Source organism: Hordeum vulgare, chromosome 2H (genome assembly GCF_904849725.1).
Source record: "Hordeum vulgare subsp. vulgare chromosome 2H, MorexV3_pseudomolecules_assembly, whole genome shotgun sequence".
NCBI lineage: Eukaryota > Viridiplantae > Streptophyta > Magnoliopsida > Poales > Poaceae > Hordeum > Hordeum vulgare.
In genome coordinates this window covers 262,011,039-262,023,135 of record NC_058519.1, presented here as the reverse complement: position 1 = coordinate 262,023,135, position 12,097 = coordinate 262,011,039, and positions in this window count along the sequence as shown.

Below are 12,097 nucleotides of genomic sequence, written 5' to 3'. Positions count from 1 at the left end.
GGTATAATTTTTTTATAATGCCTTCATATGCCCAAATTAACATCATACACCAAATTTCAACTCAATCCATTCATTCATTTGATCCCAGCTTCAACATCCATATTTCTACACAATGTGTTACTTTCCAAAGCAAGTGCCACCTAGATTCATCCATTTGAGGTAAAAATTTGCCAAGAGAGACTCGTTAGTAGATGACCATCCTCAACCAAAATTTAGGCCCATTGTCTATGTTCATTACCCGCACGGCTAATCAAACACTTGGCTGCTAATTCATGTTTGAGCTTAGTTCAGTCTCCTCGTGAGATTCTTCTATTGTATTCTTCTTCGTAACACCTACCGAGGGATTGTCCAACCCACTAGACATGCCTATTCCACCCAGAACGCGTGGCAAGACAACGGTCAGGTGGTGACCATGCGGCTGGCATGCAAGTTCACGGGCTCACGAGTTGGGGCCCTCGACCACCATCCAAACCTCGACGTGAAGCCACCACACCATGTATTTCTGATTAAGTAGATACTTATGTACCTATAAATTTTTTTTTGGGAAAAAGAAAGAGCAAACTATAATGCAGCTGCAATTCAAATTTGACCCGCTTCCACCTGAATGAGCAGAAATTTGTCTTTTTCACGAGAGGTGGATAAAGGCTTTTAACACCCAACCATTTTGCCAATTGTACATTAAATATGGCCTAGTATTTTAGAAAATTGATTTGGTAAAATTTTGAAACAAATATATGGTAGGTCCTTCACTAAAAAACTCATTTTGGTCACTTGAAAAATGGAAAATGAGTTTTTCATACAGGGAAAATGAAAAGTTCCTTCATCAACATTGTTTGACATTCCAATATGCACCCTTGTGCACAATATTATATTATTTCAACAAACTATGCCATCAATGTCGCCATAAGATTGATCATTTGGCTTGACAACCATGAATCTTCACACATGATAGCCCATTTCTAAGAACACTTTTAAAACAAATTACCATATTATAAGTTTATAATTTTTCCTCACAACTTGGTCACATATGATAACATAACGCGAAGGTTTTGCAATTTTTTGTTTTTTTTGAATTTGTTATGCCCTTTCAAAATGCGGTCGAAACGACGGAAATGACCGTTCATAACTAGGGGTTAAATCTTGCCAAAATTTTGTGGGATCTCTGATTAAATAGATAATTATTTACCTAAAAATGATTTTTGGAAAAATCATGAGAAAACTATGAGGCACCTCTAGTTCAAATTTGACCCGCTTCCTCCTGAATCAGCCGTAATTTGTCTTTTTCACTAGAGGTGGATTGAAATCTTTTGGCACCCAACCATTTGCTCAATTGTGCATTGAATATGGACTAATATTTTAGAAAATTAATTTGGTCCAATTTTACAACAAATATTTGGTAGGACCTTCACAAAAAACTAATTTTAGGCACTCGAAAAATGATTAAAAAATATAGAAAGATCGAAAATGCATACACATTTGTCATCATCCATAAAATGTGGTCTAACTCTAGTAAAAATTTGTGTGGTTTCCTTTTGCAAAATATTTTTGATAGATGCTTCATAAAATTTCAAATATTTGGTAGGTCCTTCACAAAAAGAAAAATGATTTTTTTGTGCAAAGAAAATGAAAAGTCCCTTTGGCAACATTGTTTGTCATTGCAACATGCACCCTTCTGCAAAATATGTGATCATTTGAACAAACTATGCCATGAATGCTACCATAACATTGATTATTTGACTTGAAATCCATTGATATTCACACATGATAGCTCATTTATGAGAACACTTTTTTAAAATAATTACTGTATTACAAGTTTATTATTTTTTCTGGTAACTTGGTCACATATGATGACACAACTCGAAGGTTTTCCTTTTTTTGATTTTTTTTTAATTTGTTATGCCCGTTTCAAGATGTGGTCGAAACGGCGGGCATGACCGTTCATAGCTAGGGGTTGAATCTTGCCAAAGTTTTGCTGGATCTTTGATTAAATAAATACTTATTTACCTAAAAATGATTTTTGGAAAAAATCATGAGAAAACTATGAGGTACCTGTAGTTAAAATTTGACCCGCTTCCTGCTGAATTGGCATAAATTTGTCTTTTTCACGAGAGGTGGATAAAAGTTTTCACACCCAACCAATTGGTCAATTGTATATTAAATATGGACTAGTATTTTAGAAAATTTATGGAGTCCAATTTTGCAACAAATATTTTGTAGGTTCTTCACAAAAAAACCCATTTTTGCCATTAGGAAAATGATTAAAAAAAGCTAGAAAGATCCGAAATGCATACAAATTGGTCATCATCCATAAAATGTGGTCTAACTCTAGTAAAAAATTGTGTGGTTTCCTTTTGCAAAATATTTTTGATAGATGCTTCATAAAATTTGTCTATTTTTAGTACTTGAAAACTATCTTAAATCATTGATTTTCCGAACCAATGAGAAATCTTCCCACGGATCGATGACATGGCGTCCATCCATCCATATATCCAACCCACATCTATCCATCCATCTATCTACAGAAAAATATATTAAGAAAGAGATACCCCACCCGCAGCCCAAACCCTAGCTCACACCGCCCCCATTGCACCCTTCCTCCTGATTCGGCGCCGCCAGTCCTCTCCCGTCCGCCAGAGCCACCGGCTCCCCCCACCTCCGATTCGGCGCAGCCAACCCAATCTTCTCCTAGATCCGGCACCGCCATACGCTCTCCTCTCGTCCTCCTCCTAGATCCGGAGCAGCCGAGCCCCTCCAAGCCGCCCACGCCTCTCTGGGATGCGTCCGTCGCCCCCGGCGGTGGAGTTCGAGTCGGCGGAGGGGAAGCGGCTGTTCGCGGAGGAGCTACAGGGCGGGACCATGGAGGGCTTCTTCAACCTCATCTCCTACTTCGACACGCAGTCGGAGCCTCCCTTCTCCGGCCTCGCTTCCCTCTCCGTCGTGCTCAACGCGCTCACCATCGACCCCGGGCGTCCGTGGAAGGGGCCCTGGCGGTGGTTCGACGAGTCCATGCTGCTCGTGTTCTCATTGTGTCTGTGACTCTGGCGGTACAAGACAGCAGCCCGGTGAACACCATTATTGAACTTCTCAAAAGCAACCAATAGATATCATTTACAACCAGGTGACTATTATGAAGTTAGATACTACACTTTGTTTTCGAACGCTCATATCCATGCTTGTTTTGTGTTTTACTCTGTTCTCTCATCAAAGACTTGTACTCTTGGAACTGACACCTGATTGCTAGGATAATGCAACTCACACCTGATTGATAGGATCATGGAACTAAATGCATCTCTCACGTGAAACTTTCAACCTCTCCGTTTGTGTAGGACCTGAGGCAGCGAGGCTTCTGACGGAGAAAATCGTAGGAGGCTTCTTCTCCTTTACTCTGCCTCTCCGGAGCACAGAGGAGAGCAACCAGAGGAGGCAGCCCGCTGCTCTGTGGTTCTTCTGCAGAGATTGTTCTTGGATGCGCCGTTTTGCGACCGACTGCTGCAGTGCTGCTACTATACCTCCTGGTGCATTTATATATGTTGTGTAGGTCTATTTGCATTGGGTCAAAATTATTTGTCTGTAATTGTGGGTCGATTGATACTAAATCGTGTGGTAACTGTTCCTACAAGAAAATTCATATTGAGCATGACAGAGATATAAGTATGTACTAGTTTACAGAAACATAATAATGGTAGCATAAAATTGCTGTGATCAAAATCGTCATGTGGGATTTCCGATCGACGTGTATGCTTGGCATCCTCTCGTCCGCTGTCCGCCACAAAGATATCTACATCTCATCTACTTTGACAGAGATATTTGCATCTGAAAGTAGGACAAACTGAACTGTTCATAATAAAATATGTCAACTGATGCGAAGTTCACAGCTATAGAAGCACTTGCTTTCTTTCTTTGCCTGGATGGAGAAAGATTTGTTAATGGTTATAATCATCCATGATCCATCGTCCGTGTTGTTTACATATATTGTAGAACAGTCAGTGCTGGTAAAGTTCAGATAGTGCTGTACCCCCTTTCTGCATTCAGGCCAATGGAAAAGCTGGCCTTTTCCGTGCTGTCAAGCCTCCAGGGACGACACGTCCTTTGAAATTTCCTTTGATCTCTGTGTGCCATTGTAGGTCTGAATTACATAATCATGGGGTCTCTTTTGTCCCTTTGGCTTGCAATTATGGGCTGCAATGCAGGTAGGTAGTGGGCTATGGAGTGGTGCTCATGAATGTACACCTGGAGGCTTCACATTTATGTGCTATATATACCAGCTTGTGTTGTCATATAGAGGGGAATTCAGTTGTAGTAGCATATTCTGGGAAGTCCACAAGTTTAGCTTGTATGTAGTTTCTTTATAGCATACTCTGTCAAGTGTGTGCTCAGTATGTTCGAACTAGTAATTTCATATATTCAGATAGGGACCTTTCTTCCTGTTATTTTGTCTTCAAAGCCCAAAAAGAGTGATGCTAATTTGCTAAAGGTCCATTTGTTCATCAGGCTCTATGCTCTCGATCTCGTGGCCTGTCAGAGTATTTTTCTATTAGCAAAATTGCATAGTTGTACTATTTATAGCTGTTCTGCAACGTGCGTTGGTCATCTTAAAATGATGTTACGTGAAGCATATCATGATTTTTAGACCTTGGATCAATCTACTCTTTGGGAGTACTTCGGAGTCTTGTCTTATTGTTTTGTATTTGAGATGAACCAGTGCTCTCATGTTCCACTAATTCTTAGCTGGTCGCCCGAACATGTTTTTTCAGTTTATACTTGGTGCCACTGGAAGCAGATGCTGCTGCATTACACGCCTGCTATATGTTTGCAACCTAGAGGGAGGGATGTTCATGATGCGCGCGAGCGGCGTGGCGGCGTCGTGGGTGGTGGGACGGATGGGCACAGACGCGCACCTGTATGATGACCTAGAGGACGCCGCCATGCCGGCGCTGCTCGACTCCCGCTTCGACGCGCACCTATAAGCTGGCATATGGCTGCCAGTCATATCTGGGTCGTGGTGCTCTATCTGTTGTGTACCTTCTCTACAATGTTTGTGTTATATATAAAATCATGGATGGACATTATGAAATCAGTTTCTTAGGATTTTCTTTGTATATAAGAGTAATGGTGGGCTATATTTCAGGATTCTAAGGGATGCAGTTAAAGTGGTAGTTTGTAGATGACACGACCATTCACAATTGATATCTTGTTGTCCAACTATTACACGACTAGCTGCTACCATTACAGGACTAGTGTTGGGGATTGGGGCAGGGGCGTGACATGATGTGCATATGCTTTGCTTATTAGATGTTGTTGTTACATAGTACATCATGCACTAAATATTTTTCAGTGTGAGCTATGCCGCTGGCTGGTATTGCTTATGGAAAATATATAGATAGCTGCTGCTGTATTACACCTCCTCTGCTCCTACTACACCTGTAAATGGACAGTGTAACATGTCATTAGACGGATGCATAATTAGAGTTGAATTTTCTAACCGAAGCATTGCGCTGTTATCACCTGCAGAACAGTTACAATTACTGCAAGCATCCTAGATAAGAACTCACTGCAATTTCATATGCTGCACAAAGCCAAATTTAGTGTGAGCTAATTTTCTCCTAATTTGGTAGCTCCAGGTTGAGTTGCACGTGGCAAAAGTTGTCTCAAATCAGCCCTAAAATACCACTATATATAGGAGGGAGGGGGAGGAGGCTTGCCTTGAGGGCCAAGCCCTCAAGGGGTGCGCCGGCCAAGGAGGAGGAGGACTCCTCCTCCAATTCGGTTTGGGGAAGGAGGAGTCCTCCTCTTCCTTCCCACCTCCCAATTTCCCCCTTTTCTTTTTCTTTTCTTTTGGTATTTCTTTAAGTGGCGCCATGGGCCCCTAGGGCTGACTCCACCATCCCACTAGGGACTTGTGGTGCGATACTATGGCCTTGGACTCACTCCCGAGTGGGAGGGCCCCTCCCGGTGAACTCCCGGAACCCATTCGTCACTCCCGTTACAATGCCGGTAATTCCCGAAAACCATCCGGTAACCAAATGAAACCATCCTATATATCAATCTTCGTTTCCGGACCATTCGGAAACCCTCGTGACATCCATGATCTCATCCGGGACTCCGAACTACATTCGGTAACCACACATATAACTCAACTATACTAAAATATCATCGAACCTTAAGTGCGTAGACCCTGCGGGTTCGAGAAGTATCTAGACATGCCCCGAGGTACTCCTTGGTCAATATCCAATAGCGGGACCTGGATGCCCATATTGGATCCTACATATTCTCCGAAGATCTTATCGGTTGAATCTAAGTGCCAAGGATTCATATAATCCCATATGTCATTCCCTTTGTCCTTCGGTATGTTACTTGCCAAAGATTCGACCGTCGGTATCCGCATACCTATTTAAATCTCATTACCAGCAAGTCTCTTTACTCGTTCCGTAATACAAGATCCCGTGACTTACACTTAGTCACATTGCTTGGAAGGCTTGTGTGTGATATTGTATTACCGAGTGGGCCCCGACATACCTCTCCGTCACATGGAGTGACAAATCCCAGTCTTGATCCATACTAACTCAACCGACACCTTCGGAGATACCTGTAGCGTACCTTTATAGTCACCCAGTTATGTTGTGACGTTTGATACACACAAGGTATTCCTCTGGTGCCAGTGAGTTATATGATCTCATGGTCATAGGAATAAAAACTTGACACGTAGAAAACAATAGCAATAAAATGACACGATCAATATGCTACGTAGATAATTTGGGTTTTGTCCGTCACATGATTCTTCTAATGATGTGATATCGTTATCAAGTGACAACACTTGCCTATGCCCAGGAAACCTTGACCATCTTTGATCAACGAACTAGTCAACTGGAGGCTCACTAGGGACAGTGTGTTGTCTATGTATCCACACATGTATTTGAGTTTCCAATCAATACAATTATAGCATGGATAATAAACGATTATTATGAACAAAGAAATATAATAATAGCTAATTTATTATTTCCTCTAGGGCATATTTCCAAAAGTCTCCCACTTGCACTAGAGTCAATAATCTAGTTCACATTACCATGTGAATTTAACGAATCCAACACCCATATAGTTCTAGGGTCTGATCACGTCTTGCTCGTGAGGGAGGTTTTAGTCAACGGTTCTGAATCTTTCAGATCCGTGTGTGCTTTACAAATCTTTATGCCATCTTATAGATGCTGCTACTACGTGCTATTCGGATATACTCCAAATATCTACTCTACTATGTGAATCCGTTTTACTACTCATAGTTATTCGGACTAGTGTTAAAGCTTGCTTCAACGTAACCCTTTACGACGAACTCTTTAACCACCACCATAATCAAGAAAAATTCCTTAGTCCATTAGTTACTAAGGAAAACTTTGACCGCTGTTCAGTGATTCAATCCTGGATCACTCTCTGTACCTCTTAACAGACTTGTGGCAAGGCACACATTAGGTGCGGTACACACCATGGCATACTGGAGAGTCTACGGCTGAGTCATAGGGGACGACCTTCGTCCTTTCTCTTTATTCTGCCGTGCTCGGGCTTTGGAGTCTTACTCAAATTCACACCTTACAACACAGCCAAGAACTCTTTCTTTGTTGATCTATTTTGAACTCCTTGAAAAACTTGTCGAGGCATGCATTTCATTTGAAAGTTCTATTTAGCATTTTGATCTATCTCCATAGATCTTGATGCTCAATGTTCAAGTAGCTCTATCCAGGTCTTCCATTGAAAAACCCCTTTCAAACAACCTTTATGCTTCACAGAAATTCTACATCACTTCCGATCAACAATATGTCAACCACATATACTTATCAGAAATTCAATAGTGCTCCCACTCACTTCTTTGGAAATACGAGTTTCTCATAAACCTTGTACAAACCCAAAAGCTTTGATCATCTCATCAAAACGTATATTCTAACTCCGAGATGCTTGCACCAGTCCATAGAAGGATCGCTCAAGGAATCCGTCGAGGAAACAATGTTTTGACATCCTATGTGCAATATTCCATAAATAATGTAGAAACTACTAACATAATTCCAAAACACTTTTAGCATCGCTACGAGTGAGAAAGTCTCATGATAGTCAACTCTTTGATCTTGGCGGAAACATCTTTACGACAAGTCGAGGTTTTCTTAATAGTGACGTTTCACCATCATCGCATGTCTTCCTTTCAAAGATCCATCTTTACTTAATAGTCTTACTACTATCAAGTAGTTCTTCCAAAATCTACATCTATCCTCTCTCGGATTTCATGGCCTCCAACCATTTGTCGGAATCCAGGCCCACCATCGCTTCTCCATTGCTCGTAGGTTCATGGTTGTACAACAACATGACCTCCAAGACAAGGTTACCGTACCACTCTGTAGTACTACGCAACCTTGTCGACCTACGAGGTTTGTAGTAACCTGATCCGAAGCTCAATGATCACTATCATCAATTTCCACTTCAATTGGTGTTGGCGCCATAGGAACAACTTCCTGCGCCCTGCTACACACTGGTTGAAGTGAAGGTTCACTAACCTCATCAAGTTCCACCACCCTCCCACTCAATTCTTTCGAGAGAAACCTTTCCTCGAGAAAGGACCTGTTTCTAGAAACAAACACTTCTCTTCCGGATCTGAGATAGGAGATGTACCCAACTGTTTTGGATATCCTATGAAGATGCATTTATCCGCTTTGGGTTCGAGTTTATCAGACTGAAACTTTTTCACATAAGCATCGCAGACCCAAACCTTTAACAAACTACAACTTAGGTTTCTCGAAACCATAATCTATATCGTGTCATCTCAACGGAAATACGCGGTGCCCTATGTAAAGTGAATACGATTGTCTCTAATGCACAACCGATAAACGGTAGTGGCAATTCGATAAGAGACATCATAGTATGCACCCTATGAAAATAGGGTGAGTCTATGACGTTTAGACACATCATCACACTATGGTGTTCTAGGTGGCGTCAATTGTGAAACAGTTTCCACATTGTCTTAACTATACATCAAAAACTCGCACGAACTTAGTTCACCAAGCCCTTGACCTCGGTCAAGCATAACTTATTGCCAGATCCCGCTCACGATCAGGCAAGGACATACGAAACTTTTGAAGTTGCATCATTAAGAACCTCAAGACAACGACAACAACATGGGGACATGAAGAATACCTCCGACTCAAGATTTTGTATCTCACCAACCCCTAGCCTAGAAATCTCGGGGATGAGATTTTCTTAAGGGGGTAAGGTCTGTAACACCCAGTTTTTGGCCTTCCTGACTAATTAACCTATTTCAAAATTTAGGACCAATTAATTTTTTTTGTGAATGCTTGTGATGCTTGGAGTGACTATTGTTTGCCTGTTTTCTTGAGTGTATGTGATTGCTCCCCAATAATTCTCTCTATCTTCCAACTCACCTCCTCATTCCATTATCTCCTGCCTAATGATCATGCCATGTGTTTAGGATAAATATCTATTTTCACCAAATATTAATTTCACCAAAAAGCATTTCTTTGAATTAAACTTTCAAACCCCCGAGATGAGGTTTTTACTACAAGTCCTCAAATTAGGGAATTTATTTTGCACCAATTATTTTATTTAAAACCTATTATCAAAATGTCTTCCAAAAACAACCATATTATTATTGTAAAAGTTATTTTATTATTTTATTTAAAAGCCTTTCTGTGAGGCCAGAAATGGTCTCCTATGAAGGAAAGTTATTTTTAATGCTTTGAAAATATTTAAGAAAATTTAGGGAAACTTAGTGGATATATTTATTCCATATTTATGAGTTTCAACACATGGTCATGTTCAAAATATTGGGCAAACCCCTCCAAAACCATTCCTGCCTATATCAAGCTTTTGAAATATTTATATTAGAAATATTCTCAATAAATTCCAGTAAAATTCTAGCATGTCATCTATGTTATCATTGATGGTCTTGCCAAGTTTCATCTCAATCCAAGTTGGTTTGACTCCCCTAACTATTTAAAAACCCTATTTGTCCAGATTCAAATTTGAGAAACTCTACATTGTGAAGTGTCTCCAATTATGCTCAAATTTGGTGGACATGTTCTAATACTCCAATAAGGCATCCACACCAAGTGGTACCTCAAGGAGAATAGAGGAACTTGTCCTAAGACCCTCAAAACCCTCTCTGTTGATTTCTGACTTTTGTAAACTTTACATTGTAAAGTTTCCCCAATTGACCTGAAATTTTTTGTGCTTGCCTTAATGCTCAAATAATGCCCCTGCACCAAATATTAGATTTGTGGGAACTTATTTGAATAGGGTTGTAAGCAGAAAGCCATTGCTGCCCACTTCAAGGGTTTTCCAAGTCTACATTGTAAAACTACTCTAGCAAATCCCAAATTTGGTGTGCATGCTTATTTTCATCCATCATTTGATCCTATTAAGTTTCATAGCCATTGGAATCCATCTGGTTGCCCAACCACAGATCAAACACCTTGTGTGCACTCACTAAATTGGCTTCTTTGATCCCTTCCACTTTTACCCTTGAGCTCAACCTTCTACCACAGCCTCACATAGTTACATTTTACCTCCAGTAACATTCCCATGGCCACTGGTCAATTATTGGAGAAGGACCTTTGTAACTATCTCTCGTTTTACCCTTGGAATCACTATTTTACCTCTCTTCCCATACTTTTGCTTAAGCTAATACCCCAATTCTTTCCAGAGCCTCTCTAGTGTGTCAAGGCTTCATTTCAAACCAAGATATGGCATGCTCATGTGGAGAAAATGAGCACCACATCTACAAGTTCATTTCTGTAAAATGAGCAGCGTATCTACACATATTTGCTTGAGCTGAATTTTTGCAGATGTGTAGTCCTTCCATACCACATGCTCCAGGACATGGTTTCACCTTCCATCCCTTCTTGTGAAACCACTTATGCCAGCCCCAAGTTTACTGCTGCAAGCTAAACCAGAGTCCAAACCTCATCAAATCAACTCCACTAGGGACCAAACTCCTCACTCACCTTCCAGGTAGCATGCCCCACCTCCCAGACATCTTTGACTGGTCATTAGGACCCTATAGGAATAAGTGGCCGTGGTGACCACCACCCTGACCTGCAATTAGAGAGCTCTGTACCTTGTCTCCTTCCTCCAGACCACACCTAGCCGAGCCAGCATGTCCCGGTATGTCTCAGCCCTTGCTTTTGACCGTTCAAACCGCTCCCCACCACCAGCTAGCCTCCAAGCTCATCCTGGGGTGCGCGGCGACCATGCACCGAGGGCTGCAGAGAGCTCCCAAGCTCTCTCAGCCTTCCCCTCTCATATCTCCTCACCCCCAGGCCTATCTGGTTCCCTCAGATCCTCCTCCTCTTCCCCTGTGACCCCCCCTCGAGCTCTCCCTTCTCCCCTAAGCCTCTCTTCCCTCCTACTTCTTCCATGGCCACGGGGTAGAGCTCCTGCCTCCGCACGGGCTGGCGCGCTCGGAGCCTTTCCTCGCCTCCTTCCACCCCTACCAGAGACCCCTGGCCACCGCGACTCCTCCAGAGCACCTCCTGTTCTCTCCCTTCGCCGCTGGTGCCGAAACCAGGGGGTAGACGACCTCCCTGTAGCTTCATCGCCAGCGCCCTTGCAGCCCTCCCCTGCAGGTGCTGAGCAGGGGAACAGGTGCGGCTCGCCTCCCTGAGCTCTCCTGTGGTTGGAGCGCTGGGAGCCGTGCCCTGTAGCTCCGACAACCGCCGCCGGCCTCCCCTGCTCTCTCCCGCGGCGGGAGGTTGAAGAAGGCCGCGGGCCAGCGCGTCAGCTGGCTGGCAAGGCCGCCAGGTGGGCCGCGCCACTTAAGTGGCCGCGCCTCGGTGGGATGCCGTCACCCCGCGCAGAAAGCGCATTTCGTGCAAGGCGCCTCCTGCGTGGCCCCTCGCTGGTGGCCCGAGCCACCGGGCCGGCCCGAAGACCTATCTGGCGCTGGTGGCGCAAGCTAACCCCCCAGAGGTTGAGCTCTTCTTATTTTCATTTTCTCCTTAACTTGTAAATTCCCTCATAAATTCATACTAACTCCAAACTTGATGATTCAAAATTCCGCAGGTTTCTAAAATCTTGTTCTATCCAGATTTGAGCATTGCACCTTTTT